The sequence below is a fragment of the Canis lupus genome, chromosome 37 (genome assembly GCF_011100685.1).
Source record: "Canis lupus familiaris isolate Mischka breed German Shepherd chromosome 37, alternate assembly UU_Cfam_GSD_1.0, whole genome shotgun sequence".
NCBI lineage: Eukaryota > Metazoa > Chordata > Mammalia > Carnivora > Canidae > Canis > Canis lupus.
This window is the reverse complement of record NC_049258.1, coordinates 24284-40329: the sequence shown is the minus strand read 5'-3', so window position 1 is coordinate 40329 and position 16046 is coordinate 24284. Positions and strand designations below refer to the sequence as shown.

The 16046-nt window shown below is 45.7% G+C and overlaps 1 long non-coding RNA gene across 2 annotated transcripts; it reads left to right on the top strand.

Annotated features, from left to right (window-relative positions):
• Window positions 1–3248: 3248 nt before the first annotated feature.
• LOC102152881 lies at window positions 3249–13173 on the top strand. Of its 2 annotated transcripts, none has more exons than XR_005385015.1 (5): window positions 3249–3403; window positions 5072–5160; window positions 5450–5561; window positions 6374–6498; window positions 13114–13173. It is a non-coding gene; the product is annotated as an uncharacterized LOC102152881 (long non-coding RNA). The 2 variants fall into 2 exon arrangements; XR_005385016.1 differs by lacking the exon at window positions 13114–13173 and adding an exon at window positions 12462–12607.
• Window positions 13174–16046: the final 2873 nt, after the last annotated feature.

The window sequence follows — 16046 nt, the reverse complement described above, 5'->3', positions numbered from 1 at the left end:
GATTGTGGTCCCCACCTGGGCCTCACCTGGACCTGGTGACTGTGGTCCCCACCTGGACCTCACCTGGACCCAGTATACTGTGGTTCACAGATGGACCTCACCTGGAACTGGTGACTCTGGTCCCTGCCTGGACCTCACCTGGACCCGGTGACTGTGGTCCCCCACTGGGCTTCACCCGGACCTGGTGACTGTGGTCCCCACCTGGGCCTCAGCTGGACCTGGTGTCTCTGATCCCTACATGGGATCATGGGTCTCACCTGACCTGGTGACTGTGGTCCTCACCTGGGCCTCACCCAGACCTGATGACTGATCCCTACCTCCCACATCCTCAGTTCCCATCCTCGGGCCCTGCAGGCCTTCCACCCTTCAAGGCAGACTGGGGGCCACAGATGTCCCCTGCCCCCCAGGGTTTACAGCAGGGATTGCAGTTAGGAACATTTGAAGGGCTCCTGGGTGGTTCAGTCGGTTCCACGTCAACTCTTGAGTTTGGCTCAAGTCAAGATCTCGAAGTTAAAAAAAAAAAGATCTCGAGGTTGTGGCGTGGAGCCTCGCGTGGGGCTCGGGCTCTGGTGGGTGAGGAGTCGGCTCCAGGTTCCCCCTCTCCCTCCGCCCCCCCCCCCCACTGCACCCTCTGTCAAGTAAATCTTCTAAAAATTAACATGAAGACACGTGAGCATCTTGATCCCCTCTGCAGAGGTGCCTTCGTGTGTAATGACCGTGTAAATGCCTTTCACGGACCCACCGGGAGTCCTACCAGAAACCCCTTTTCCTTGATATTTATTGAAGTACACACAATGTGACAGTAGTTTCAGGGCTACAACTAGTGACTTGACAATTGTATGCCTCATTCAGCTCTCCCCACGAGAAGCGGTGTCACCGTCTGTCCCTGTATAAAGTTGTCACAACAGTACTGACTCTATTGCCAGGCTGTACTTTCTAAATTTCTGGGATTTTTTTATTTAGAACCAGACACTTGTAGCTTTTACTGTTGTTCATCCATGTTGCCCACCTGCCCCCCACGGCCCCTCTGGCCATCAGTCAGCACGATCCATCACATTAACCAGAGAAAGGACATGGGGTGGCCCGGGTGGCTCAGCGGTTTAGCGCCCGCCTTTGGCCCAGGGCGTGATCCTGGAGTCCTGGGATCGAGTCCCACATCGAGTTCCCTACATGGAGCCTTCTTCTCCCTCTGCCTGTGTCTCTGCCTCTCTCTCCTTGTCTCTCTGAGTCTCTCAAGATATATAAATAAAATCTTAAAAAAAAAACAAGAAACAAGAGAAAGGACAAAAAGCATACGATCCCCCCAAGAGTTGCAGAAAAATCATTTGACAAAATACAACATCAAAAGCACAGTGGGTTTTGAGGAAATGTCTATCAACAGTGTAAAGGCCGTGTAGGAAGGCCCGCAGCTGATGTCATCTTCAAGGGTGAAAACCTGAAATCATCTCCCCTAAGAGCAGGAACAAGCCAAGGAGGTCCCGTCTCAGCGCTGGAAGTCCTAATGTAGTCAACAGACAGGAAACAGCAAAGGTTCCACACCTGGAAGGGGGACGTCACACTGTCCCTATTTGCTGAAGACGCGGCACTAGAAACAGGAAACCCGAGAGCCTCCACCAAAACCTGTTAGAACTAAGGTGTGAATTCAGGAGCGTTCAGGGACACAGAACGACCCTACAGAGCTCAGTAGCCTCCCTGTGTCCCGACAATGAGACTCAGGAAGGAAATTAAGGATGTGACTCCCTTCTCAGGAGCATCACAGAGAACAAAGTAGTTAGACTGAACCCAGGGAGCGCGAGACTTGTGCGCTGAGACCCTCCAGGCTCTGGGAGGCCATCCTGGGCTCGTGGGGCGGGAGCCTCAGCTTATGAAAATGTCCGCAGTTCCTGAAGCCACCCTCAGTTTCAATGTCACTACTATCAAAATCATGGTGGCAGTTCTTAGAAATAGAAAAAAAAAAATACCCTAACATCCGTCCCACGGATGACCCCGGACAGCAAGTCAGTATTGGAGAAGCATGACAGAGTGGGACGCAGCACTTTCCTATTTCAAACAATGTCACAGAGACACAGGATAAAGCAGTGTGGTTCTCGGGCCCCCAGCTGGCTCCATCGGTTAAGCATCCGACTCCTGACCTCACCTCCGGTCCTGATCTCGGGGTCGTGAGTTCTAGCCCTGGGCTGGGCCATGGAAGAGGCCTGATGCCTACTTAAACAAACCAGACCCATGGGGGGTGGTTCTGGCATCAGCTGAAGGAGCAGAACAGAGAGCCCGGAAGGACATGTGCTCTGATACAAGGGATTTTTTTTTTTTTTAAGTTAATTTAACTCAAACCCAATTAGTTAGGTTTACAGTGTAGTGTATTATACTTTCAGAGGTGGAATTCAGGGATTCACCAGTTGGAGAGAACAGCAGTGCTCATGACATCACGTGCCCTCCTTCAGGCCCATCCCCCGTTACCCCGCCCCCCTCCCCTCCCCTCCAGCGACCCGCAGTGTGTTTCCTCGGATTAAGAGTCTCTTTTTCCTCCGTCTCTGTTTCCATCTTTCCTTCCCTTCACAGATGTTCATCTGCTTTGCTCCTTTAATTCCACCTGTGAATGACGTCACACGGTCATTTTCTTTCCCGAGTGACTTATTTCACTTAACACGATCCCTCTAGTTCTGTCCGCGTCACTGCAAACGGCGAGATGTCCTTCCCGACAGCTGAGTGACACCGACCTCTCTCTCTCTCACCACCACACGTCTCTGTCCTCTTTATCCATCCTCTGCCCGAGGGCACCGAGGCTCCGCCCGCAGTGTGGCTGCCGTGGACATCCGGGGCAGGTGCCCGGCGTCTCCCCGCGTCTCCATCTCCCAGGGAGCTCCGGGCCGCGCACCTGCCGGTCCGGGGCGGCTCCAGCGGGCACTCCCCGAGCAGCCTCCGCGCTGTCTCCAGGGCGGCCGCACAGGCCCGCGGCCCCGCCCGCAGCGCAGGAGGGTGCAGGGGGTTTTGCGGGACGTGGCGAAAGTTTGGTCCACATTCCACGTCGTCCCTGGGCTCCAGGTCCCCGTCCGCCAGTGTCCTGGGAAACCCGGGGTTGGGCTCCGCGTCGGGGAGACGTTTCCGCCGCTCACAGGCCTGGGCTGGAGCCTGGACGGAGGCGGGGGCGGCCCTGGGCGCGGGGACACCGCCTCCCGCTCGGCCTCCTGCGGCGCCTGCGCGTCCCGCAGGGGGCGCCCGAGCCCAGGCCCCGCCGGGGGCGCGTGCGCAGTAGCCTCGTCCGCCTGCTGACGGGAGCCCGCCTGCGCTGGGGAGGCTCGGGGAGGCCGCGGGGCCGCGTCCACGCTGACAGGGCCCGGCTCCTCAGGACCCGCGGGGAGGCTTCAGGAAGATATGGGGCCGCGTTTTAGGATTAAGGGTAGAGGTAAGGGGTTAGGGGTTTACTTTTAAGGTAAGGGGTTTGGTTTAGGGTTAGGGAGTGGGGTTAGGGGGTGGGGTAGGGTTAGGGTGGGAGCCAGGGTTAGGTGTGGATTAGGGGCTAGCGGTTCGTGTTTGGGTGTCCGTTAGTGACAGGTCTCGTGTTAGGGTAGGGGAAGGTCAGGGTTAGGGTTAGGGTTGGGGTGACTGTTTACGGGTAGAGTTGGACCTGGTCATGTGCCTGGCCGGGGGACTCCCAGGATCTTCGGGTTAAAGTGTTTCGTTTAGGTTTTGGGTGAGGGAATGTGCCCGGCCTCCCGTCGTAGGGCAGATCTATTTTTAACTCTTTGAGGAACCTCCACACAGTTTTTCAGAGTGGTTTTAATATTTATTCATGGAAGACACAGAGGCAGAGAAGAAGCAGGCTGCATGAAGGGAGGCTGATGTGGGACTCGATCCCAGGACTCCAGGATCATCCCCTGGGCCGAACGCAGGCGCTAAACTGCCGAGCCACCCAGGGATACCCTCTTCCGTTTTTCAGAATATTTTCTATGCATGTGACAGGAATGCCTTGGTGTGATCCTTGGTTCCTCTCTTCTCTATATTTTATTCAGGTAAAACTTATTAAATCATAGTGCAGGAAACTACACTTAAAATTATTGTACATGTTCTTTCGGTTACTTAGATATTAATGTCTCACACTATGATGATGAATTTGATATTCACTGTGAGTCTGGTAGTGTTTACTTTAAAATTTTTGAAGCTCTCTTTTTAGGTACATACAAATTAGAATGCTATCTCTCTGAAGAGGGACACTATATCATACTTAAAGGGTCTACCCAACAAAAGGACCTAAACATCATGAATAGTTATGCCCCTAATGTGGGAGCTGCCAAGTATATCAATCAATTAATGACCAAAGTAAAGACATACTTAGATAATAAATACACTAATAGTTGAAGAATTCCACACAGCAATTTCTGCTAATGAACAATCTTCTAAACACTACATCTCTAAAGAGACAAGAGCTTGAAATGATCCACTGGTCCAGATGGATTTCAGAGGCAGAGGGAGAAGCAGGCTCCATGCAGGGGGCCTGACATGAGACTCAGTCCCTGGTCTCCTGGATCTCACACTGGGCTGAAGGCGGTGGTAAACCACTGAGCCACCAGGGCTGCTCACACCTTTATTTTTGAAGCATGTGTTTGCTTAGTGCAGACTTCCATGTTAGAAATAACTCAGCAATTTGAATAGACCATTTCACATTTCATTTTAAAAGTCTGTTACCAATCTTCTTGGTAACTTTACTAAAGATAATGTGTTTTACTATCTCTGGCTGCTCTCAAATTTTTTTACTTTGATTTTTATCTATTTTACTGTGATGTGCTTAGGTATCTCTTGTTTTATCCTGCTTAGTGTGTGTAGGCCTCCTAACATCTTGAATTGTTGACTTTCACAAGTTTTAGAAAATTCTTAGCCTGTATATCTTCCTAGAAACCATTTGTTCCATTATCTGTCCTTTTTCTTTTGAAAGTTCATGTAGAAGTATGTTAGGTTTTCTCAGAGTAGTCCTTTTTCCGGTTCTTCTGTTCTGTTGTGTATTTTCTGTTACTTTCTCTTTCATAGTTTATTCTGGATTTTTTTCCAGACTTCTAAGTCTCATTCTTTTTTTTAGTTGGATCCAGTTTGTTATGAAACCCATCCAAGGAATCTGGGACGATGAACTGAGCCACCGTTGGGCACTTAACCAACCAAACTACCCAGGTGACCCAATTTTTTGCTTTAAATTACTGTCTGGTTCAGTTTTAACTCCTCTTTATCATCTCTTTAACTCCTGAAGATTTTTGTTTAATTGATAATCCAAGTCTGAATAACCCAGTACTCTATCGTTTAAGTTGATACCAAGTGTCCTTTATTTAATGAGGGTATTTAATCGGTATGCCATTAACTTTTAGCTGCTGTGAAATTTTATGTAATGTCTAAAGATTACACTAATATGTACATGTCCATGGAACTGAGTATATTTATCTGATGTGAATTTTCTTCTTTCTAGGACAATTTCCTCATGGGTAGTAAACCCAAAAGAGACAAAACACAAGCTACCAACTGGTGGTGATTCTGTACGTAGGATAAGCACCATTGCTTCAGCCATTGTAGATGCATCAGTGAGTACTGATCCTTCCCAACTTGCTACCATGATCAAGGCGCTTTCAAATAAAACCAGAGAGACTTTTCAGGAGGACAATGAACAGAAGGACTATTCCACGGAGTCTCATTTCTTCCCTAGTGATATAGAAAAAAGTAGTAGCTCCAGCATGTTTGATATGGAGAAATACCTTACCAGAACAGAAGTTAGTAGATATGAATGTGGACTGGAAAACTTTTCAAGAGCCAGTAGTATGTCTGATATTTGGGATTTATCTTTGCAAAAGAACAGACTACACAAGACATCCATACAGTGGACTTGGGTACTACTAATAAAACCCGGTTCTGAAAGGAACTGGAAGAATATATAGTATTTACTTTTTATGGTGAAAATGGAAAGAGTGAGAATCAGGAATCATTTAGAACAAACTTTCCACGTTCAGTTATTACAAATACAAAAGAGAGTGAACATATGGTAGTTGACATGAAGCCCTATCCTATTGACAGCAAATTACCAAATATTGGTAACCGTGTAACAGCCCATCGGTATCCACTCCAAAATCTGATAGTGATTCATTAGTAAGGAATCCCGGCCTAGCAACTGTTTGGCTGTCAGAAAAGTGTGAAGAAATACCAAATAATGAAGAAAATCAGAGGGAAAATGAATGTGCTAGTGAAGCAAGCAACAGTGAAAAACTTGTGACTTTTGTTGGAAAACATTGCATAGGTTGCACCTAAGAATGTTGATAACTGTTGAAGTAATTGTTTACGTTCACAGAATTATAAGTGATTGTGTTGTTGTTCTCATTGGAAAATAACACTTTTATGATAGGTTTGCAAAAATCCCTCTCCTGAAGATGGTGGACATGGCTCAAAGGATGACCAAGATAGCTTCAGACCTTCCTCTTTTCCACTGAATCATTCTTCTAGCGAAATTTCTGGAACAAGTTTATGAGGGTAGGTACTTACCTTTTATTTTCTTTAATAAAAATATGTGTTCAGTATAAGAAAATTGGAAAAAGCGTAGAGAAGAAAAATATCACTTATAGGTTCATTTCTCAATGGTAACCATTGCAAATATTTTTTGAATTTGTTTCAAGCCATTTTTCTCTGCAAATTTTTATAGTTTCTTGTTTTCACTTATTATAATGATTCTTTGTATTTAAGAGAAAAGTAATAATGTTACAGTCTACATCGTAAATCAGTCATGGATTATTTGATGCCCCTGGTGGGTAGGGGTTGATACTATATTTTACTACGTTTTGCCATTTTATTTTATTTATTGTGTGTTTTGCCATTTGAGATGAACAACTTTGCCTATAAAATTTTTTAAATGTTTTGTCTGACTTCCTAAGGCTAGATACCTAGAGGTGAAACTATTAACACATTATTTTATTTATTTATTTATTTATTTATTTATTTATTTATTTATTTATAAATTAATTTTTTATTGGTGTTCAATTTACCAACATACAGAATAACACCCAGTGCTCATCCCATCAAGTGCCCCCCTCAGTGCCCGTCACCCTATCCCCCCCACCCCCTGCCCTCCTCGCCATCCACCACGCCTAGTTCGTTTCCCAGAGTTAGGAGTCTTTATGTTCTGTTTCCCTTTCTGGTATTTCCCACACATTTCTTCTCCCTTCCCTTATATTCCCTTTCACTATTGTTTATATTCCCCAAATGAATGAGAACATACATTGCTTGTCCTTCTCCGACTGACTTACTTCATTCAGCATAATACCCTCCAGTTCCATCCACATTGAAGCAAATGGTGGGTATTTGTCGTTTCTAATGTCTGAGTAATATTCCATTGTATACATAAACCACATCTTCTTGATCCATTCATCTTTCGATGGACACTGAGGCTCCTTCCACAGTTTGGCTATTGTGGCCATTGCTGCTATAAATATCGGGGTGCAGTTGTCCCGGCGTTTCATTCCATCTGAATCTTTGGGGTAAATCCCCAACAGTGCAATTGCTGGGTCATAGGGCAAGTTTATTTTTAACTCTTTGAGGAACCTCCACACAGTTTTCCAGAGTGGCTGCACCAGTTCACATTCCCACCAACAGTGTAAGAGGGTTCCCTTTTCTCCGCATCCTCTCCAACATTTGTGGTTTCCTGCCTTGTTAATTTTCCCCATTCTCACTGGTGTGAGGTGGGATCTCATTGTGGTTTTGATTTGTATTTCCCTGATGGCAAGTGATGCAGAGCATTTTCTCATGTGCATGTTGGCCATGTCTATGTTTTCCTCTGTGAGATTTCTGTTCATGTCTTTTGCCCATTTCATGATTGGATTGTTTGTTTCTTTGGTGTTGAGTTTAAGAAGTTCTCTATAGATCTTGGAAACTAGCCCTTTATCTGATACATCATTTGCAAATATCTCCTCCCATTCTGTAGGTTGTCTTTTAGTTTTGTTGACTGTATCCTTTGCTGTGCAAAAGCTTATTATCTTGATGAAGTCCCAATAGTTCATTTTTGCTTTTGTTTCTTTTGCCTTCGTGGATGTATCTTGCAAGAAGTTACTGTGGCCAAGTTCAAAAAGGGTGTTGCCTGTGTTCTCCTCTAGGATTTTGATGGAATCCTGTCTCACATTTAGATCTTTCATCCATTTTGAGTTTATCTTTGTGTCTGGTGAACGAGAGTGGTCTAGTTTCATTCTTCTGCATGTGGATGTGCAGTTTTCCCAGAACCATCTATTGAAGAGACTGTCTTTCTTCCAATGGATAGTCTTTCCTCCTTTATCGAATATTAGTTGGCGATAAAGTTCAGGGTGCACTTCTGGGTTCTCTATTCTGTTCCATTGATCTATGTGTCTGTTTTTGTGCCAGGACCACACTGTCTTGATGACCACAGCTTTGTAGTACAACCTGAAATCTGGCATTGTGATGCCCCCAGCTATGGTTTTCTTTTTTAAAATTCCCCTGGCTATTCGGGGTCTTTTCTGATTCCACACAAATCTTAAAATAATTTGTTCTAACTCTCTGAAGAAAGTCCATGATATTTTGATAGGGATTGCATTAAATGTGTAAATTGCCCTGGGTAACATTGACATTTTCACAATATTAATTCTGCCAATCCATGCGCATGGAATATTTTTCCATCTCTTTGTGTCTTCCTCAATTTCTTTCAGAAGTGTTCTATAGTTTTGAGGGTATAGATCCTTTACCTCTTTGGTTAGGTTTATTCCTAGGTATCTTATGCTTTTGGGTGCAATTGTAAATGGGATTGACTCCTTAATTTCTCTTTCTTCAGTCTCATTGTTAGTGTATAGAAATGCCATTGATTTCTAGGCATTGATTTTGTATCCTGCCACGCTACCAAATTGCTGTATGAGTTCTAGCAATCTTGGGGTGGAGGCTTTTGGGTTTTCTATGTAGAGTATCATGTCATTGGCGAAGAGGGAGAGTTTGACTTCTTCTTTGCCAATTTGAATGCCTTTAATGTCTATTTGTTGTCTGATTGCTGAGGCTAGGACTTCCAGTACTATGTTGAATAGCAGTGGTGAGAGTGGACATCCCTTTCTTGTTCCTGATCTTAGGCGAACAGCTCCCAGTGCTTCCCCATTGAGAATGATATTTGCTGTGGGCTTTTCGTAGATGGCTTTTAAGATGTTGAGGAATGTTCCCTCTATCCCTACACTCTGAAGAGTTTTGATCAGGAATGGAGGCTGTATGTTGTCAAATGCTTTCTCTGCATCTAATGAGAGGATCATACGGTTCTTGGTTTTTCTCTTGCTGATATGATGAATCACATTGATTGTTTTACAAGTGTTGAACCAGCCTTGTGTCCCAGGGATAAATCCTACTTGGTCATGGTGAATAATTTTCTTAATGTGCTGTTGGATCCTATTGGCTAGTATCTTGTTGAGAATTTTTGCATCCATGTTCATCAGGGATATTGGTCTCTAATTCTCCTTTTTGGTGGGGTCTTTGTCTGGTTTTGGAATTAAGGTGATGCTGGCCTCATAGAACAATGTTAGAACTACTCCATCTCTTTCTATCCTTCCAAACAGCTTTAGTAGAATAAGTATGATTTCTTCTTTAAACGTTTGATAGAATTCCCCTGGGAAGCCATCTGGCCCTGGACTCTTGTTCTTGGGAGGTTTTGGATGACTGCTTCAATTTCCTCCCTGGTTATTGGCCTCTTCAGGTTTTCTATTTCTTCCTGTTCCAGTTTTGGTAGTTTGTGGCTTTCCAGGAATGCGTCCATTTCTTCTAGATTGCCTAATTTATTGGCATAGAGGTGTTCATAATATGTTTTTAAAATCGTTTGTATTTCCTTGGTGTTGGTAGTGATCTCTCCTTTCTCATTCATGATTTTATTAATTTGAGTCTCCTCTCTCTTCTTTTTAATAAGGTTGGCTAGTGGTTTATCTATCTTATTAATTCTTTCAAAGAACCAACTCCTGGTTCTGTTGATCTGTTCCACAGTTCTTCTGGTCTCGATTTTGTTGAGTTCTGCTCGAATCTTAATTACCTCTCTTCTTCTGCTGGGTGTAGGATCTATCTGCTGTTTTTTCTCTAGCTCCTTTATGTGTAAGGTTAGCTTTTGTATTTGAGTTCTTTCCAGTTTTTGAATGGATGCTTCTATTGCGATGCATTTCCCCCTTAGGACTGCTTTTGCTGCATCCCAAAGATTTTGAACGGTTGTATCTTCATTCTCATTAGTTTCCATGCATCTTTTTAATTCTTCCTTAATTTCCTGGTTGACCCTTTCATCTTTTAGTAGGATGGTCCTTAACCTCCACGTGTTTGAGGTCCTTCCAAACTTCTTGTTGTGATTTAGATCTAATTTCAAGGCATTATGGTCTGAGAATATGCAGGGGACGATCCCAGTCTTTCGGTATCGGTTCAGACCCGATTTGTGACCCAGTATGTGGTCTATTCTGGAGAAAGTTCCATGTGCACTTGAGAAGAATGTGTATTCGGTTGAGTTTGGATGTAAAGTTCTGTCGATATCTGTGAAATCCATCTGGTCCAGTGTATCATTTAAAGCTCTCGTTTCTTTGGAGATGTTGTGCTTAGAAGACCTACTGAGGGTAGGTAGAAAGAGCTAGATTGAAGTCACCAAGTATAAGTGTATTATTATCTAAGTATTTCTTCACTTTTGTTATTAATTGATTTAAATATTTGGTAGCTCCCACATTCGGGGCATATATATTGAGGATTGTTAAGTCCTCTTGTTGGATAGATCCTTTAAGTATGATATAGTGTCCCTCTTCATCTCTCACTACAGTCTTCAGGGTAAATTTTAGTTTATCTGATATAAGGATGGCTACCCCTGCTTTCTTTTGAGGACCCTTTGAATGGTAAGTAGTTCTCCAACATTTTATTTTCAGGTTGTAGGTTTAGTCCTTCTGTCTAAAGTGGGTCTCTTGTAGACAGCAAATAGATGGGTCCTGCTTTTTTATCCAGTCTGAAACCCTGCACCTTTTGATGGGGTCATTAAGCCCGTTCACGTTCAGAGTTACTATCGAAAGATATGAGTTTAGTGTTATCATGGTATCTATTCAGTCCTTGTTTTTGTAGATTGTTCCACTGAACTTCTTCTTAAAGGGGAATTTTAAGAGTCCCCCTTAAAATTTCTTGCAGAGCTGGTTTGGAGGTCACATATTCTTTCAGTTTCTGCCTGTCTTGGAAGCTCTTTATCTCTCCTTCCATTTTGAATGAGAGCCTTGCTGGATAAAGTATTCTTGGTTGCATGTTCTTCTCATTTAGGACCCTGAATATATCCTGCCAGCCCTTTCTGGCCTGCCAGGTCTCTGTGGAGAGGTCTGCTGTTACCCTAATACTCCTCCCCATAAAAGTCAGGAATTTCTTGTCTGTTGCTGCTTTAAGGATCTTCTCTTTATCTTTGGAATTTGCAAGCTTAACTATTAGATGTCAGGGTGTTGAATGGTTTTTCTTGATTTTAGGGGGTGGATCTCTCTATTTCCTGGATCTGAATGCCTCTTTCCCTTCCCAGATTAGGAAAGTTTTTGGCTATGATTTGTTCAAATACATATTCTGGCCCTCTGGCCCTTTCAGCGCCCTTGGGAACCCCAATTAAACGTAGGTTTTTCTTCCTCAGGCTGTCGTTTATTTCCCTTAAATTGTCTTCATGGTCTTTTAATTGTTTGTCTCTCTTTTTTCCTCAGTTTCCCTCTTTTCCATCAACTTGTCTTCTATGTCACTCACTCGTTCTTCCACAGATTAAATAAATTTTGATGGTTATTCTTAAAAAAACAAAAGAAAGAATTCTTGGCTGCATACTTTTCCCATTCAGCATATTGAATATTTCCTTCCACTTACTTCTGGCTTGCCAAGTTTGTGGACAGATGCTGCAACCTGATTCATCCTCCCTTGTAGGTTAAGGACTACCCCCCACCCCGAAGCCCCACCTCCGCTGCTTTCAGGATTCTTTTCTTGTCTGTGTATTTTGTGACTTTGACTCTGATGTGCTTGGGTGATGGTCAGCTTCTGTTGAATTTATTGGGAGTTCTCTGTGCTCTCGATTTCAGTGTCTGTGTCCTTCCTCGGGTTAGAGAAGTTTACATAATTTGTTCAAATAAAACTTCTGCCCCCTTACTCTCTCTTCATCTTCTGAGTCTCCTATGATATGAATGTTATTGTTTTAATAAGTGGCTCAGTTCCCTCGGTCTGCCTCTGTAGTCCATAACCTTTCTTGTCTTTAAGGCTTCCACTTGGGACTGCATCTCAGTTATAGCATTTTTAACGTTGGCCTGACTAGATTTTAGTTCTTTTATTTTTACAGTAAGGGATTCTCTAGCTTTCTTCTGTGCTCTTTTTCCAGCCCAGCTGCTATCTTTAAACTGTAGTTAGACATCATATATGTGTATTGATGAACTTCCTGGCTGTGAGTACTACCTCATGTTATTTTATGGAGGTGAATTTCTCCATCTCATTATTTTTTCCAGAAAAGAAAGAAGGAAGAAAAAGAAAAACCAAGAAAAACAATAACTGACTTCCCAGAAAAACACCAGATTCTGTGTTTATTTTGGCCTGCTTGTTAAAAGATTCTAAATCCCAAAATAAGAAACACAATTAAAGTACCATGAAAGTAAACAAAAATAAGAAATATATAAGGTACATACATAAAAATTAAAAGAAAGCAATTAATAAAAAAGAATCAAAGAAAATAAATGAAAATAAAGCACAAAGTACAAAGGAAGCTAGACTCTACTTTCCCGGCAGAGCTGAAGCTCTGCAGCCTCTGTGGTCCGACCACTTGGTGGCAGCGAGTGGTGTGTGCGGGGTCCGGGGACGGGCCCGTGGCGCTGATTGTCAGGTGCACATCTGCCTGGGAGATGCACCTGCGGGGTCAGAGGCGGGGTGGGCGTCAGCACCTCTGGCCTCCAGCGGGCGGCGCTGTGCTGCTCCCTGAGACTTGGCGGGATGTGGGTGGGGACGCTGGGTCCTCTGGCTCTGGGGCTGAGCATCCCGCCCCCCAGTCTGCAGGGGCCTTCACAGAAGAGCCCCCAAGCCCCGGGTTCTCCGCCACTTCTCTCAGAACCCTGCGTTCACTCTGCCTGCGTCCGAGCTTCTTTTGGTTTTGTTTTTTTATCTCAGACTGTTGTGCCCAAGATTGCGAATCTGAGAAACCACCGAGAAGCCGACACCGATGCAAACACACGACGGTTATTTACAAGCTGGAGCTTGCGTCCAAGTACACCTGACACAGCGGAGCAGGGACTTGGACCCCAAGGTGGGTTCTAGCTGAGTTTTATGGGCTGGTCTAGGGGACCTCCAGAAGTGGGGGGAGGAATTTCTCAAGTTCTGTTTACATTCTGATATGGGGCTTTCAAGGGCATTGAGCTCTGTTCTCATTCTAATATGGGGCTTTCTGGGACCTTAAGCTGTAAGCTGTTTTTTTCTTTTTTTCCTGTAACTGAAATAATGTAAAATTTAGCTCTTATTCACAGGGGCCTGGGATGGCAGTACTTGTGCTAACACTGAACTTAAAGTGGAACAGCCTTAATTTTCTCAGCCTCCACACAGACAAGTGACTGAAGTTTAAAACTCCAAATTTTAGGGGCTGCCCTTGTGGAGACCTTGCCCGGGAGGGTGTCCTCCCACACCTGGCCTTTGCTGGCCTGTCCCAGGAACGCGGCTCCATGACTGCACAGGGGTTTGCAGTTTGTGGCCACACAGGGCAGACAGCTGGCCCGAGTCCCGCTGCTCTCAGCCGGGTTCCTGCTCCTGTGCCTGGGAACAGTAGGCGCCACCATCCTTGGGACCCCTGGGATCCTGATCCCACCCTGTCGCTCCAGGGACTGCCCCCCACTTCTCCACCTGAACACCTTAAGGCTGGTGTGTCCCCCACTCTAGCAGACTGCTGAAAGTTCAGATTTTGTGCTCTGCTGCTTATAATATTGTGTGTAGACCCGTCAGCTGGCTCCCTGCCCTTGTGGGATCTGGGGCTGTGTCTCCCCAAGATCAACTGATTGATTTTTTTAATATTTTATTTTTCTGTAATCTCTACACCCAACATGGGGCTTGAACTTGCTACCCCAAGAACAAGAGTCCCATGTTCTTATGAACCACACCATTCCGGTCAGGCTCCCTTTGATTGATTGATACATGTTAATTGAAGCAAGGGTGTTGCATGTCTCAGGGCAGAAACTGAGCCCATGCTTTGAGGTGTGGTGGAGTCATTTGGACCTTGATCAATGTTAAAGAAACCATAGCTTCCCCGGGAGCCCAGGGAGCAGGGCCCAGACACATGAAAAGTTGATAATTTCCTTTACTGTAGTAGTTATTTTACTGACTATTTATTTAAAGTGCTATTCAATGGTAAATGTCAATCTAGGATTGGGATACAGTGAGAACGTTCTAGGATTCGGAGGTAACTAAAGCTCCCCGTCAAGGACTCAATGTTCCAGTTCGATGCAGAGATAGGCAAGGAAGCAAAGAGTTATGAAACATGGCACTGGGGTGCCTGGCTGGCCTGGTTGGGGGATCTTGATCTCTGGGTTGTGAGTTTAAACTCCATGTTGGGTATAGAGAGGACATAAAACTACAATATTTAACAAATAATAAATGGATGAACAAATAAAGCATGACATCAAAGTAAGTGCTTGCTTATGTCTCACCTGGGACCTATTCTTGATCTCCCCGCTTGCACTACTTGGCCCAGATGACGTCCTCCACAAGGGACAGTCCCGCCCGAGTGGAAGTGGGCGTCTTTCATTGTAAGACCTGTGGTTCCCCTCGTTCTGCAGGGAGAGAAGGGCCGTGAAGGCATGAATTCAGGGGATTAGCATACACCTAGGCAATGATCATTCCCGAACCCGGTAGCCAGAGCTCGGCCTCCTTTTAGGATCCGATGTCATAACGAAGCCTCTTTGGTCATTGGCTTGGATGCAGGGTGGAGGCTAAACTAGAATTAGGAAGAACAAAAGAGGAGGAAAACCAGAAGCTGAAAGAGAGGAGGACAGATTTCACCATCCGTAGCCTTCACAGGGACCTGGTGTCCTTTCCTAGGAGGGGCCCCCCCCTCCGTAGGATGCTTCCCGCCCCTCTGCGCTCCTTGTTGGAACCCAGCAGGCACATCTCCGTGCCTCCAGCACCTCTGCAGTCGTGGTTTATAGCGTCTTCCATGTATCCTATTGGGGACCACAGCGTTGTGTATGTAACCATCCAGCTGCTGTTTGACAACATTGGGGGGATTCTGACTTTTGTTGGTTTTGGGGTGTGTGTGTGTTTATCACATGCAGCTATCACGTGCAGCTATCGGATCCTCTGGCTGGGTCACCCAAGCGCTGAAATGGTTGGCACAACATCATTTCTGGTGCTGGCGCTGGGCAGCTAGCTGGGCTCTCCTGGCCAACCCGGGGCTCGCTCGTGCAGTGACTTTCCACTGGAGGGTCAGCGGAGCTGGAAGTTCCGGCTCAGCCACATTCCCATGTCCGGCAGTGGGTCCCGCTGAGCGCCAGCTGCTTCTCTTCTCCCCGATGCCTCTCCAGCAGGGAGCCAGACCTCGGGGCCGCCCTGGGGGGAGCTCCTGAGGAGCCGGCTGCCCATGGCCAGGAGCCCTGGGGCTGCCTGTGTGTGGGAGTCGGGGTGGGGTCGGGGCTGGAGTTCCTCGGTCTCCTGTGCTGCCTGGCCTTCTGGCCGAGCCCCATGCTCACCCAGCCCCTACTCACTAGGGCGAGGAGGGTGCCCTCCACAGGCTGGTGTGAGAGATCCAGCACCACAAGTTGTGCATGCTGAGTCCACCTGGTGAGGGTGGCCCAGGTGCGTGAGCTGCAAGTGTGGGACCCAGGAAATTTAACAAAAATCCCCTACCCCTGGACAAGCAGAGCAGGACTGATTCCATTTTGTGCTACACCTGCCACCTCCCCTATGACCCCCACATGTCATGCTTATGGCTTAAGTCAGGCCGCTGGGCACACCCTAATTGGAAATCGGCTCATAGCAATGTAACCCTGCTTTGTGCCCGCCAAAACTGCGACCGATTCTGACCAAAGTAATAGGCCAGCTCAAGGGGGTACTATAGGGTA